The sequence below is a fragment of the Calypte anna genome, chromosome 9, assembly GCF_003957555.1.
Source record: "Calypte anna isolate BGI_N300 chromosome 9, bCalAnn1_v1.p, whole genome shotgun sequence".
Taxonomy (NCBI): domain Eukaryota; kingdom Metazoa; phylum Chordata; class Aves; order Apodiformes; family Trochilidae; genus Calypte; species Calypte anna.
The window spans coordinates 969,679-984,542 of record NC_044255.1 but is presented as its reverse complement, the minus strand read 5'-3'; the positions used below and the strand labels follow the sequence as shown (position 1 = coordinate 984,542).

Sequence of the window (14,864 nt, the reverse complement as noted above, 5' to 3'; positions counted from 1 at the left end):
TTCATTTCACCATTTTGTCTCTTTCCTTTTGAAATCAATTATCAGGTGTTGTGGGGTTTTTTTTTAAGTGAAGTTCAGCTACTTCTCAGTGTAATTTTTCCAGTCTCCATGTTCATCAGAACACAATGCTGTAGTATTGCCTCAGCTTTCTACTTCTGTCCCAAAGGTTTTCTAGAAGAACCTTTTGAGGGTTGGGCCCAAAACCTAAATTTAACCAGAGGTGAGATGGGTTTGTGATTTGTGTTTTACTCTGTCTTCACAACCAAGACAAAGTTGAGGTTTTTAGCTGAACCTGACTGAACTTTGAAACAGGTCACCATTAGTGACTTCTGGGATTTCATCTTTGATATGCAGAATTTTTAAAATCCTCTTTGGTTTCTCATTGACTCTTGGTGATCTGTTTGGGACTTCCAGAGGCACTTATGCAGTTCCAGCACAAGGTCCAGACTCTCTGTGCTGGAGCTGGTTCTCCCTAAGGCTCCTGTCCTGTATGTGACACGTGTACAAGCAAACAAAAGTATGTATTCTTTTCCTTCAATTAAAGTGAGCTTCAAAAATCATAGATGCTTTTTGTTAAGAGTTCAAATACAGTTTTGCCAAAACAACATGGCTTCAAACTGTTTATTTTTTGCAGCATCACAAGTAGAAGCTAAAATAGAAGAGGTTTTTGGGTTTTTTTAACAGCAAATAATTTACATGCCATTTGTCTCCTTTATAAATTGCTTAAGGGGGGCTATGTTTTTATACATATATTTATGAATTACAACTGTTTGGATAATTCTGGAGCTAATTCTTAAGGTCTTAAATAGCTCATGAACAATTTCAGGATTTTAATGCAGAATTCTGAGTTTATCAGTACCTCTTTTCCGAGGTTCATGACTAGCTCTGGATTCTTTTTCATGGTGCTGTAAGATAAGTAGTGGGTCTCTGTGTGGAATTTATAAGGACAATTGCAGTAATACTGGTGGTCTGAGATGATTTAGCAGTGTAGCATATTAGGTTTCTGGTATGACCATGCCACTTTGAGTCTTGCCACCTGGGAGCATTCTTTCATGTCTCTCCAGGTCTGAACCTATTCCAGAACAGGGTGAATGTATTCTGTTACTGCAGGTGTTTACTTGGGGATTTGCTCACCCCAGCATCTCGTAGTTCAGGTAAAAAATAGAAAAAAAGCTGTGAATTAGAGAGGTCTTCTGAAAAAAAGATAACTTATTTTCCATGTAGGTCCTGAATGAATACCCAGAAGAGACTCTGTGCCAGCCTCCCTTGCTGTCCTGAGTTCTGTTTTATGGGTCCTGCTGCAACTGCATTAGCACAATCTGGAAAGGCCACCCAGGGAGTGCATTGATGTATAGTGACAGATACATTTGTGTTTGAAATATGGTCCAATAAATGGAGAGATTGTATTTATCACCTGTCTGAGGCGGTTGAGTGGGGGAGATGTCCAGGAAAGGGCTGTTCAGCATCCTTTAGGTTGTGTCTCATTTAATACCAGAAACTCTGACTCAGTCAGTCCTGCTGCATTTAAGGTGACTGTAATGAGGGGTGTTATGTCTCTGAGAATTATCTGAAAATCTTTTAAAAGCTCTGTCACTATTCTTTCCCTTGAGCTTCAAGACTCATTTTGGGTACTTGCCATCTAGGAATCTACCTAATTACCTGAGGTTATATGCTGGTCAGTGAGAGAGACTTCATGAAAGGCAGAGGAATTGTCTTGGTGTTTGCCAAGTCAGTAATTGGGCTCATCATTCCCCTGAAGGTAAGCTGGGGGAGAAGAAGCTGGGGAAGCCCTGATCTCTTAAAAGGAAACTCCTGTTTCATGAGATAAGCCCTATCCTAAAGTGGGTCATCTCCCCATGGATGGGGACTTTGCTACAGAATTGCTTGGGTTGTATGAGGACTTGGGACTGGGTAGAAGACAAGGTTTAAGACATGTATGGCTGTATCTGAGAAAGTTGGTGGCTGTTCGTAGATCCAAAGGTATTTGCTAATGAGTAAAAGGTAGAAGGATGCCATCAGCCCTTCCCCTCACACAGATGGTCTCATGCATAACTGGAGAAGCTCTGCACCCCCTTTTGCTTCATCCTTTTCCTCCACTCTTCCCAGGCTGCACTGAACTCTGCAGCCTGACCAGCTTACAATGCCTTCAGAGGATTTTAAATTGCAAAACATCATTTCTCAGGTGGAGCAATTTTTTATTGCTCCTTGGAGATCCATTCTGTCTGTTTGCCTTGTCTTATTGATGTTGCTCACTGTTTGGTTCTCCCATGTCTTGGATTGTGCAGGCTGGAAGGAAGGATTCTCATTTGTGCAAAAGCAAGATGAGGGTTGTGTCTTGTGCTTGCAGGCTTGAGCAAGTTATTGCTCCCAGCTCTCTTCCTTGCCTTCCTGTTGGAAATGATGAAATGAGATGTATCCCCTCCCTAATCACTGCAGTATTGCAATCAGACCTCATTGATATGCTGAGCTTTACAAGGTGGTGGGGCTACTGTTCTCTCTGCTTTGGGATCAGATATCAGGAGGATGGTCACTTCATAGTGCCAGCTCTATTTGAATTTCATCCCAAGTCAGAAACCACTTGCCTTGAGAGAATGGGATGAAGAATGGAGTTCCAGCTAGATGGAGAACAGTAAGAGCCCAGCTTTGCACTTGTTTGGTGTTGGTCCTTTGATGGGAAGGTATCATGATGGTTAATACCCACTGCTAGAATTGTGAGGTGGTTAATGGATATTTAAGATGGTTTGATTCTCCCACTGAGCTGTTCTTAATTTTTCTGTAAAGTCTGCTCAGCAATGTCATATAGAAGCAAAATAAGTAGTTCTGTACTTTGATTGTATTCTACTAATATAGTCTCAGCTCAGCAGAAGTATGGATGCTTCAACCCGGGCTCATGCAGTTTCTCCACATCCCTGGGCCAACAGTTCTTCAGCTTGGCCTTGAAACAGAGGCAGAGAAAGTGTTGTACAGGCAGTAGCACCAGGCAGGCTTTCCAAACCACTGGGCTGGAGCTCATTTGCAGCTTGTTGGTAGCCTTGGAGGCAGGGTTGATCTGAAGGCACACCCTGCTTACATTTGTCTCACCAACGTTACAAGGAACATTGTAATTCCCCGTTTTCTCTCCACTGGTAAGGAAATATTTCATTGGTAATGAAGAGCAGCAAGGGAAACCCACAGAGAAAGTCAAAATTCAGACTTAATTCAGGAAATAGAATTCAGTGCTGGGAGGTGAAATACATCACTGGTGCTCACATTTGTTGGTGCTCAGACTCAGGACAGATGCACTCCAGGCTTGGGAAAGGGTGGCAATCTTAATTCCTTCTCACATTATGGAAATTTGAGTTGCATCTCTAAGTATACTTCAATGTTAAACATGTAATATGCTACTGAACTTGTGAAAGTTTTCCTTGGGAAGTTAAAAAAAATATGCCAAGTGTTGCTTGAGAGACTGAAATGGACTCGTCACAGTCATGTTTACCCAGCAGATCATACGTGTTTGGTAGGGTTACCAAAAGAGTGGTTACAGTTAAATAAATAGGTATGTTTAAGATAGTTATTATTTTTCAAAGGCACTGGAATGGCTTATTGTGCTTTATTCTAAAAGTACACGTTTACAAAGTATTTTAAATACTTTGAAGAAATATTGTGACATTTTTTTGACAAGGTAACTTCATCTAGACAGTATCATGAGGAAAGACTGAAAAGACAGATTACTTGATGTGGAAAAAATAGTAAAGAACATTCTTCTAACATATTTCCACGAGTCTTCTCCAAGCTGAAACTTGGAGAAATAGCAAGTTATAAGGGTTGTGGGCTTTGTTATTTTTTACACTATACCCTATGACCATGGGTTCTACCAACACATGTTGTTAATACCAAGTATTTCTTTTTATGTATTATGCACAAAAGAGCTTTGTACAGCTTTGGAGAGAAGAGTTGCTCGATGGTTTCTGTTAAGGAACATCTAGTATTACGCTTCTGTACGGTAGTTTCTTCCTTAGAATTTGCTAAAACCCAACTTATCAGGCCTTGGGTTTATTTTTAAGCTATAGAATACTATGTTTAAAACAAATTTCCTAGCCAAAAACTTATAATCTCAACATAGCAAGTATGTACAGAAAAAATGATTTTCCAACTAAATTACCTGAACCATATTTGACACATTGTAAGATACACAAGCACATACTAGCAGAGACTTGACCCTGGAAATACCCTGCTTACTTATGTAGGAATCTACAGAATGAGGGGAGGTTCCATATGGCATAAGAGTGCTGACATCGAATTGGAAGTGTTTCTTTGTAGCAGTTAAATAAATTACCCGAGAAACAATGTAGATGTTAAAATGAACATTTCATTTAAAGCTTCCCTGGGCCTTCTGTATCTAAGTAAATTGGAGCTGGGATTTTTCATTGAATCACTGAAAAACTCTCTTGTTTATTCTCAGAAGTAGTGTTGCTTTACCATATCATGTTTTTAGGGTAAAGTAGACTGTCCAAGCTAATGATCAGACTTTATTCCTACCACAGAAGAAAAGGATTTATTGGACTTTGGCCATCTTGTAAACATACTGGTGCATAGGAGAGAAGCAGGAAAATGCATAACATCTTTTAATTTATACATACAATGACATTTGCCGTGTGTTGTTGCCCAAACTAAGAACATACAAGTTGATCTCAGCATGGATAGAAGTCCTCAGGGTCAACCTCAAGAATAAACAAAATGGCAAAACTAGAGTTCAAGGAAATTAACGTGCACTGAATTTTCTGAAGTAGTTCCAACTCATTTTGCATGTTCAGTTTAATTCATCAGATCATCTTTCTATATCAAGATACCAATGTTTGCTTTGGAAAGCTGCTTGCTGTAGATGAGAGTTTAGGGAGGGAATGAAGGTCATCACAAAAAACCTCAGCAGGTTCATGGTATGGTATCTAAAATGCTGGGATGCTTTCCCCACTCCAAAGAAAAGGAGAAATTTTCAAGTGTATCATTTCTTACCCAGCAATGAGAACAGTGTCAGCAGATCTAATTCCAAGCTTTGGAGTTGTCTGTGAATTCCAGACTCTGATAAAGGAATGGGGAAAGATGGGTCTGTATTTAGGCCCAGGAGGTAACTATATTTGGTTCTGGTGTAGATCAAAAGTGTTGTATCCTCCTGTTTCTGAAATACAATGAGTCATCTTATTTCTGAGTTTCTCCTGAGTATTATAAAATCTACTTAAATAGTGTCATTGGATTGCCATTGGAGTTGTTGTCACTTTGGTGGTTCTGGAGACACACAGAAGGCAAACATGGTTTTACTCCTTTCTGCAGCAGTGGAGTTGAGAGTAGAAGAGAGCTTGCTTTATTCAACAAATGGGTTTTATCTCCAGTCCAGAGAGAAAACAAATGTCCTCCTATATGGAACATTGCCAGTTTGAATCCTGATGAAAGGATTAGTGGTTTTGGATCTGGGCCCTGGAAATGGCTGACTTAATACTGTGTCATTTACTATTTAGCTTGGCAGTTGATGTTGTACCAGTGGAACCATGTATATGCAGGGTTAGCCAAATAAATGAATAAAAGGAACAGGTTGGTGCCCATGACTTGTGTAGGTTGTGTTATTATAGTAATGTATTCCCAGTGCCAAACTGGACAGCTGCTTCCTCTAAAACCTCTGTCTATCATCAGCTTGTATTTCCTTTTCCCTGCAGTGTATTAGACTGTGTTTTGGGCCACATATTTTAAAGTAGCTACTGGTAATTTCAAAACACTTTGCTATCTCCACTTCAGACTTTGATTCCAAGTCAGTAGGTTATGAGGGCTGGAAGCCACATCCAGTAGCACCCCAATGGACAATGTCTTCTGCAGGGAGTTTGGGTGTGGTTTTTTGTTTTGTGGTTTTGGTTTTGTTTTTTTTCTTTAAAGACCACATGGTTAACCTTTTAGGACTGTTATTTGTGGAAGTCCTGTATCCAAGAACAACTGACTATAGCTGTCACATCTTCAGGTCTGACTTTTGGCAGCTCCACTCTTCATTTCCAACCAAGGAATTACTGTTTATTCCTTTGTGAAAGAGATCCACATGGAAATATGCTGGGCATGGGATGCAGTGTCTCTCTTTGTCTGACTTCTCTTTGCCAGTCATCATAAAGCCAAAGGATGCTACCAGTTCATCTCTGTGTTTTAAGTCCACAAGTTATGTGTTAAGCTGCTAGGAAAATATTACAACTCAAGTAGAGTTCCAAAAGCTCCCTTTGAGTTTGCCAGGTTAAACTATGCTAAATTTAATGAGCAGCTGAAATCATCCCACTGTAGCACATTTTTCAGATAAAGGGATCTTACTGCAGTGTCACAGCAAAACAGATCTTGCATTGCTTTACTAGAAAGCATTGAACTGTCCCCGTTTAAATGTACTGGAGTAGGGACATGATTGTTAACTGTGCACTGAGACAGTATATTGTGTGAGTTCTCCAAGTTTTAATGGCTTTATACTCACCATCAACATGATATCTCATAATTGCTTTTTTGGACCAGTTACAAGCTGAGTGTAAATATTTAGTATTAATGAATTCAGGCTTATGTGTAAGTGTATCTGCAGTGCAGCAAATATGCATCCACCCATGAAGCATCTCAGCATGCTCAGAACTTCCCCTTTTCCTTTTCATCTTCCTCCTCTTCCTGTTGATCTGCTTTCTGACAGATGAAATCACTTACCCACAGTTTTCCTCCTGTTGTTACTGTCCCCTCAGCCTTGGCACTTCACCACATTTACTGGGCACACTCTTGAATTTCTGTCTCTCATTTCTTTTCTTGTGAGTAGATATGAGCCCAAACACTCAAACTCATTTGCAGGTCACTGGCTGAGAGCTCTATCATATCAACAAGATGAGGTATTTTATTTTATCCTTTTTGTATATATCTTGCATCTTACATATCATCAGACTTGTTCTTTTGCCAGTGTGCTAGGGAAATTTGGAAATCATCATGGGAAGGAGTGAAATGGCAGCTGTAGATAGGCCCAAAGCACATTCTGTCCTTGCTTTCCAGGTCTGAGGCCTCACTGCAAACCCTTTCTGTGCTCTCAGGCCAACTTTGCCAGTTATGTCAAAAGAGATGGAGTGGGGAGGTCTTCATAGTGTTAACATCTTCACCCTGAATTCAAGTGATCTGTGGTGGCTTGTGATGCACCCTTCTCTGAAGGCTCCAGGGCTGTGTTCTGGCATCCTGCCAGATTGGTTCAGACCAATATTGGTTGTGGATTTCAGAGGGGAAATTCTATCCACATGAAGAAAAGTAAAAGCATGTCAGAATGATGGTTCTGTGTGTGTTCTGCTTCACCTTCCAACCTTGGAGATGGAGCAGTTATCCCACAGAGATAAGTAAATTATTAGAAGATGCTCATATACTGTAAATATATGAAACTATATAACTACAAGACAGCTGTACAGACGGACACCAACTTTGAGTGGGTTCTCTGAAGTCATTGCCATCCTGGCATGCAGGTCCCCCTGTAGGCCTGGCTCCTCTTTGTTAAAACAGAGGATCTCTATCTGTGTAGACTCAAAGGTGGGCCTTGGTTTCCCCAGCACTCCTCGTGTTCTCCTTTCTCCTTGTCACTGGGTTAAGATGAACTATTGTAAAACATTGTCACAAGAGACATTTGCTCAGAAGTTCCCTCAGTGTATAACATGAGTGCATAGGATGAGCAGTACAGGGGCATACAGAAAGGAGAAGAGAGGACTGTGAAAAGATGACTCTAAAACCAAAGAAATGAGAAAAAGAGCAGTGGATGTTCCTCTCCAGGAAGTCCTCATGAATGTTTAGGTTTCCTGCTGCCTTCTCACATTTTATAAATTGTTTGAGCAGAGCTAGTTTGTATTCTTACCTAGCAAGATGCTGGTAAGAAAGATGATTTTGTGAAGCTGGTTGGATACCTAGTGATAAAGTAATTCATAGTAGCAGTTTCCCCTCCCACATGACAGTATGAGTCCCGTTTTATTTGGTGGGTTTTGTAATTATCTTCTCATCAGGGCATGACTGAGGTAGAGCTTCCTCTGCACAGCTTTGCCTGTCGGAGGTGCTTTTGAGCTCTTACAGCTCTTGGTGAGACCAGAGCCTCTGGGTACTGAGACTGGATTCGATGGTCCTGCCTACTGAACATATGTCCTGTTCCTGCCTCAGGAGGTGCCATAGATAAAATAAATGCAGGGGAAGGGGAAAGAGGGTGTTGTGGCCCCGTTGTTCCCATTGGGGTAGCTGCCCAGGGGCTCAGTCTGCTGCTTTGTGTGTCTCCAGTCTCTGTTGGCCTCTGTCTTTAGAGTCTGGGAGTACCCAAAGAGAACCCACGGTTCTGCAGTGCTCATGTATTTGCTCTGTGTCAGAAATATCTATCCTAATAGCATAGACATTTCACAGAAATATGCATACAGTGTACCTGTTAGCTATGAGTATTTAAACTCACAGAGTTTTGTGGTGGTATTTGTTCAGTTAAGTTTTTTTTCTTTTTGTGGTTTGTTTAAGCATTAATAACTAACTTCAGTGGGATTTTTTTTTTTAATAGAGGCAGGTAATAGATCCTGTTCAGGATTGCTTGGAGGCCCAGCTGTTAACTGGTGGAAGGCATTTCTCATGTAATCCCTTGTAATTTTCTGAACAGTCCTACTATTTGTAGTCATAACTGCAGTAGAGTGCAAACTCTGCAACCATTCTGTAGAGAACTCAGCCCTCCAATTGCTTCTATAAACTGTATTGCTGGAGCTTGCTCTATGTTCAGCTCACTGAACGACTCAGTGATTTTATTCACAATATTAACTAACAGCATGCGTATGCCTGTGCTTGGGAATTTTCAAGTCTCCAGAGAATTCCAAAGTAGATTTCTATTGGAAGTCATCAGAACAAGCTTGTGTTTCGAGTGACCTTGCATCCCTCTTGTATGTCTAACAAAGAAACCCTGACTGGTTTTCCTTCTGGCTGCTGGTCATTTTGAAATCCAGGAGAAGCAAGGGGCTTTGTGGGTCTAGTGTCACTTGATGTTCTGCCTTCCAAGTATAAGTTCAAAACTATATAAGTGAACTTCCCTTTGCCTTAGTGTAACAAGATTGATTGTCTATCAAGCACATCACTGCAAGCTCACCTTGATAATAATCTGAGTTTATAGACTTAGTCAGGCTGAAAATAAATTGAAAGGTACTAGAATTAGTTTCTTGTGGGAACATTTTCTGCCACAGAAATTGTAATGAGCAGGTAACGGACAGACTTGGCAAGGACCAGAATGATAATAGGAAACATTAGGAATGGAAGCTAACAAGAAAACAGAAAATGCATCAAGAAAGTTAGGATCAACAAGAGTCAATATTCCCAAAGAATACCAATGGAATGACTGAGTTATGTATTGCAGCATTGTCACTGGAAAGCAGCACTCACTGAGATTCAAGCTTTGTGTATAAGATGTGTGTGTGTGTGAGAGGCATACCTGTGTATGTGACTGTCTCTAAAGGACATTTTGGGACTCTTTAATCTTTAATAACTTTGTGAGTGATCAGTTCCTATTTTGTCTTTGAATTACACTGCACTTTGCAGTTAAAAGCAGGACAGAGGAACAGCCCTGAGCTGACCAATTGATTGGGGAAACCCCCAGTCTGACTCCCACTCCTCCTGGCAGAGCTGCAGGTGCCCTGGCAGGGCATAGGGTGCTCCTTTCCAGGGACAGCCTTAGTCATTTGTCCAGCCATTCCTAAGCACTCCAGTGACTTGACTTGTGAAAAGAAAAGCTAACATTTGGTTATTTCAGTAGAAAGCTGAACTGTTCGTTGAGACTCAGCTCTAACCCTGTAGTCCTGACAAATTGTTTCAAGCATCACTTGGACAAAGGATGTGATGCAGCAGTCTGGGACAGTGGGACAGACAGAGCTGGGGGATGTAGTCCTGCTCAGGTTTCTCAGTTTTGTAGTGTCTGTTTCAGTCTTGAGATGTGCTGAATCTGACCCTCTGGCCTTGGGAGCAAGATGTTACCGATTTGCTTGGCTGAGATGTTTTCTTCCTACAAGCCTGCTGGTTCAGTAGCTTCATGGCTTTGCAATCAGACACTTCCCAGCTGAAACAGGCAGTCAGTTCACATTCTGACAAGCAATGTAAACCCTCTGAGGAAGTAATATCAGTGTCTTTTAAGCAGTTTTTTTAATTACTCTCATTGTACATCAATGTTGATACAGGAATTCAGTCTTTAATTTCCTGTCTTCCTGATTTGTATAATTATTAAAATAATAACTTTAGAAGTCCTTGTATTTTTATTTTTGCATTCTATGAGCCAAATTTAATGGTAGTCATGAGAGTGAAAAACGTAGAAAAATACTTGATTTCTTGCTGTCATTCCTATCCTACTTTCCTATGCCACTTGCTGTGTGTACAAGTGGAAAGGTCTAATAAAAGGGGTATATCTGAGTCTCTTTTTGCAGCTATGCACTACTTGGCTCTTCTGAGAGTCAGGGATTAAAATCAGTGCTGTTCATTTTCCTCTAATTTGAAGCAGGGCCTTTTCTAGCCTGAAATTTAGGTTATTTCTCAATCCTGTTTTGTTCAGAACACAAAGGAAACTCTCCTCTGTCCAATCCTAAAAAAAGAAAATTCAAATGCAGCTTTAAGATGTCTCCTTGCTGATCTGGGCTTTCTCTGACGCACACTGATTGCCTGTCACACTCTGTAAATCAAAGTTATGTATCTGCATGCCCAATCCTACTGATGCTAAAAAGGGATATAATTGTTTCTCTCTTCAGCTTGGAGGGCAATAAACCCAGTTTAATAAGCATATACACAAGTAACTCATATGTATTATGAAATAGTATAATATGCATTTATTTTTATCTGCATTTCAAGAATTATAGATGCTAGCATGTATTAGACAACCCAGTTTTGTCACTTTAATAGTATGCAATCTCTCTCTGTTTGTTCTCTCCTTGACACTAGACTTTCTTGAACCTTCTTGAAATTTATCTAGGTCTCAAATTAATGGTCTCCTAAGGATTTTACTGGATACACCTGTGAAGTATGAACTTCTGTTGATATCTAAGGGTGATTTTGAAAAATTCAGCTTGAATCATGCTCAAGTATCTACAAAACTCTCTCTAGAATCATAGAATCATAGAATTGGCTGGGTTGGAAGGGACCTCAGAGATCATCGAGTCCAACCCTTGAACCACCGTTGCGGTTGCTGGACCATGGCACTGAGTGCCACATCCAGTCTCTAACTCTATAGTTTTCATTTCATATGTTTTTTCTCGAATGTTTTACAATCCATAAATGGTATTTAGTTTTCCCTTCTAAAAAAGCCCTGAGTCTCATTTTAATAGTGTGCTGCTACTCATGGACATAACACACAACTTGAAATTGGACCACATCAGGTAATCGTGTAACTCCAAGCCCAGAATGTGAAATATGCTGCTTTTACCCTCTACCTGGCCACAGGTTTTAGAAGGCACTTTTTAGAGCTGCCATAATGTGATAGTGCTTCTTCTGTACTCTTTTTTCTAATACTCAGCTTTTATTGTAAAGTGATGCATCCATTGGTTAGACAGGCATGTGCTGATAGGTTTTACTTAACAATTGGTATCTTTTGCTGCTTACTGAGTGAGAAATAAAATACAAAGAAACTCTTAGAGGCCAGAACAATGAGCTGGTAATAGCCAGAAATGTTAACATTTCTGCCTGCCATTCTAGGTTGCCTAGAAAAGTATTTCCTAGGCAAATTTACAGACTGATCTGTGTGAAGTGTAGTGCAGCTCATCCTTCCTAAAACTCAGTAGCCTTTTACTCCATTTAGTAAAGTGGGTGATAGTGCCTACTAAAAGCAACGTTGCCATGGCTCTCCATAGAACTTTAAAGCCTGCCTGGTCCAGTACTATATGTAATGGTCAAAAAAAATTTGAGTTGAAGGTTTTTATTCTTAGACCATCTTGAAGGAATTTTTTTTTTGGGCTTAGCATTAGGAAACTGGAAATCCCTGGGTAGGCAGGGCAGGAAGCACACAGCAGCACAATTTTGTGCCTTGTGTGGGCAGTGGGGCAGGGAAAGGGACATCACATACTCTGGAGCAGAGAACAACAGTGTTTTTCTTATTGGAAGAAGAACAAAACCAAACCAACAAAGAAGTTGAATTGCTGTCATCAGAGGCATCCAGATCCCCTTTGTGCTGGCTGCTTTGGGCTGCACTCCTTGGTGACAGTGCAGTGCCTCTGATCCCCTCCCTGGCTAAAGTTGTTTTAAAATAGACTGCTGCCTGTGGTGTAGCACTGAAGGGTGGGAAACCAGCTCATAGCATGGCAGAGTTCAGAATTTCTACAGAGAAGACTTTTCAAGGTGGCTTAAGTGCCCTAGAAATGTGCACACACTAAAAACAACTACCAGCAGCTTTGCAGATTTGAATAGTAATTCTTAGTGCAAGGAAAAGCAGTAACACATGATTTCTGGTTTGCCATCTTGTAAAATGAGCCCCAGCCTTTGTGTAACTCCAGTTGCCACAGATGATCACTGCCAGGCACAGAAAGCACTGTTTCTTGCAAGCTCAGGTGTTGTCACCATGCCACTCCATGACAGCTCCAAGGCATTACCTGTGGATGAAAGGAAGTTTACATGCTTTTAGTATGAATTACACTGATCGCCATCTCTCTGTTCCCCAGCATGTTACAAGGTGTTGCTCTTTGTTTAAGTGTTCTAACTACCTAAAAAAATCCTCAAACAGATTTTTCAGAGCTTGGAAAACATGTTTATTGCTGCTTTATCAAAATTTCAACTCACCCTTTGGACAATGTTAAGTATATGTCACTAGAAGAGCTTTTGAGGACCTTCCTTCAGTGTCAGAGCTTGCTGGATCACATTTTGGCTCAACTCCCTGGCAAAAATTTACCTCTGCATGAAAAAGAAATCCACAATGCAGCAATGACCAAAAAATAAGTTAGACAAACTTTCACATTTGCAGAAGTAATTGAGTGTGGTAAAGATCAGTGTGTGCTGGTTTTCAGCAGCTTTGGTTGTTATCAGCAGCTTTTGTTGCAGCTGTTTGTCTCTTGTCTCAAATCCCCAAATATGTGGAGGTATTTTAAAAGTCAGCCACTTACTGCATCTGGCCCTGGATGCAGAGGAGAAAAGAATGTCTGTACTTGGTGTTTGGACAACTCACCCTGATTTGAAAGGGAATGCATGGGCATGCAATGAAGGTATCATCAGAAGACCTAGGTATGGAATTTATTCAGGGGCACTCTGGCGGTATGAAGACATCTGGCAAGCTATACTTGTGCTGGACATTCTTCCAATGTCCTTGCTGAAATCATGAAGTCTTAACCACCCATATGCCTATCATACTTGCTTTTCTTATGTTCTGATGTGCAATATTAAATCAGTTGTGTTTCTGAAAAAGTAATGTCCTTTTAAATTTATTTCTTTGAGCAAATAATCAGCTTCTGACAACCCTGGCTAAGAAGCTGACATCCATCAAGACAGAGACATAGTCATTTTATCTTATTATTTCTAAATCTAGGTGTGAAGCACATTAATATTCTTTTGTGGCAATGATGGTCATTTTGCTGTGGATAAAGTGATACAAGCAGAGAGATTTGCAAAATGACTTTATCTTGGTGACCAAGTCTCTTCAGGCTTTGCTGAGAGCTGTTGATGCTGACATACAGAATTTCAGGTAGGTTTTTTTTTTTACCTGGAGACTGTCCAGGGAAGAGGGATACCTGTGTCCATGTCTGTGGAGTGATTCTCTTTCCTGTTTTCTGGGTTTTATCACACTTGAGAAAAATGTTTCGCACAGTTTTTGGAATCTTTGTTTCATTTTGCAAGGCACAAACTGATATGTACTGTCCAGTTAAATCACAAAGTGGTGATCAACAAATTGAGCAGAAACCTTTCCTTCAGAAGTCAGAAGGAACAGAGATGATGCTATGAATACTCAATAGCACACTGAGAGCTGTGGAGACGAGGCAACAGATTCTGACAGGGCTGTTATAGTGCAAAAAAAGGATTTTCTGACCAAGATCTGTATGGGTTACAGCACGTGTGACAATCTGGAGATGTATCCAGCAGAGCAGTTAGGTAGTTTAGGCTGGGGTAAGCAGCAGAAAGCTAATGTTTTTGTTATTCCTGTGTGTGCAAGGATCTATTAAGGACACATAACGTTCTAAGTGGGGAAAAATAACCAAGTAAGCTTTGTGCTGTTTTGTAGGAATTGGCCTGGGTGTTTCTTCTGCGTTCCCCTTGAATAAAGTTTTTATAATAAAATTGTGTAGATCGAAATGGATTTAGTCCCATTAAAGTTGCCAGCATACATATGCTCTTTTAGTAACTACAAAGTGACCCTGAATATCCATGAAAATATTGCCTTGAATATATGGAATACATGGATCCAACTCCTTTCTCTTCGGGACTGGAGGTCATAGGATGCATTTATATAAAACCTTAATTTCTTTATATTTGAGCTTGGTTTTTAAAAGGAAAATAGAGTCATGTTTGCTCAAGGGACCCAGAAAATCATCTATACAATCACTGTTTGAAATCATTTTGAGTCTGGAAAGGCCAGACACAGTGAGATATGTTGGTAGGTACCGTGCACTCTGTTTACAAATCACTCTTCTCAGAGTATCAGCACCTTTCATTTGTTTGTCCAGGTTTATAGTTTTCCCAGCAACTGATCCACAAAAAGGTGTTTTTTTTAATTGGTTTTTTTGTTGTTGTTGTTGGGTGTTGTTTTTTACATTTTGCAGCTTTTACTTCTATGACAATTCTTTGACTGAAAATGCAAGAAACACTTTATTTCAGAAACCCACAGCAATTATTCTGTATGTAAATTTATTCCCGTATCTCATTGATATATTTGCTTAGCTACAGTTTCTCAG

General features: G+C 40.2%; 1 protein-coding gene across 3 annotated transcripts in view; it reads left to right on the top strand.

The window, feature by feature from the left end:
• Positions 1-14,864, top strand: part of NYAP2 (neuronal tyrosine-phosphorylated phosphoinositide-3-kinase adaptor 2) — a 129,492-nt gene that overhangs the window by 37,196 nt on the left and 77,432 nt on the right. The window lies entirely within an intron of this gene.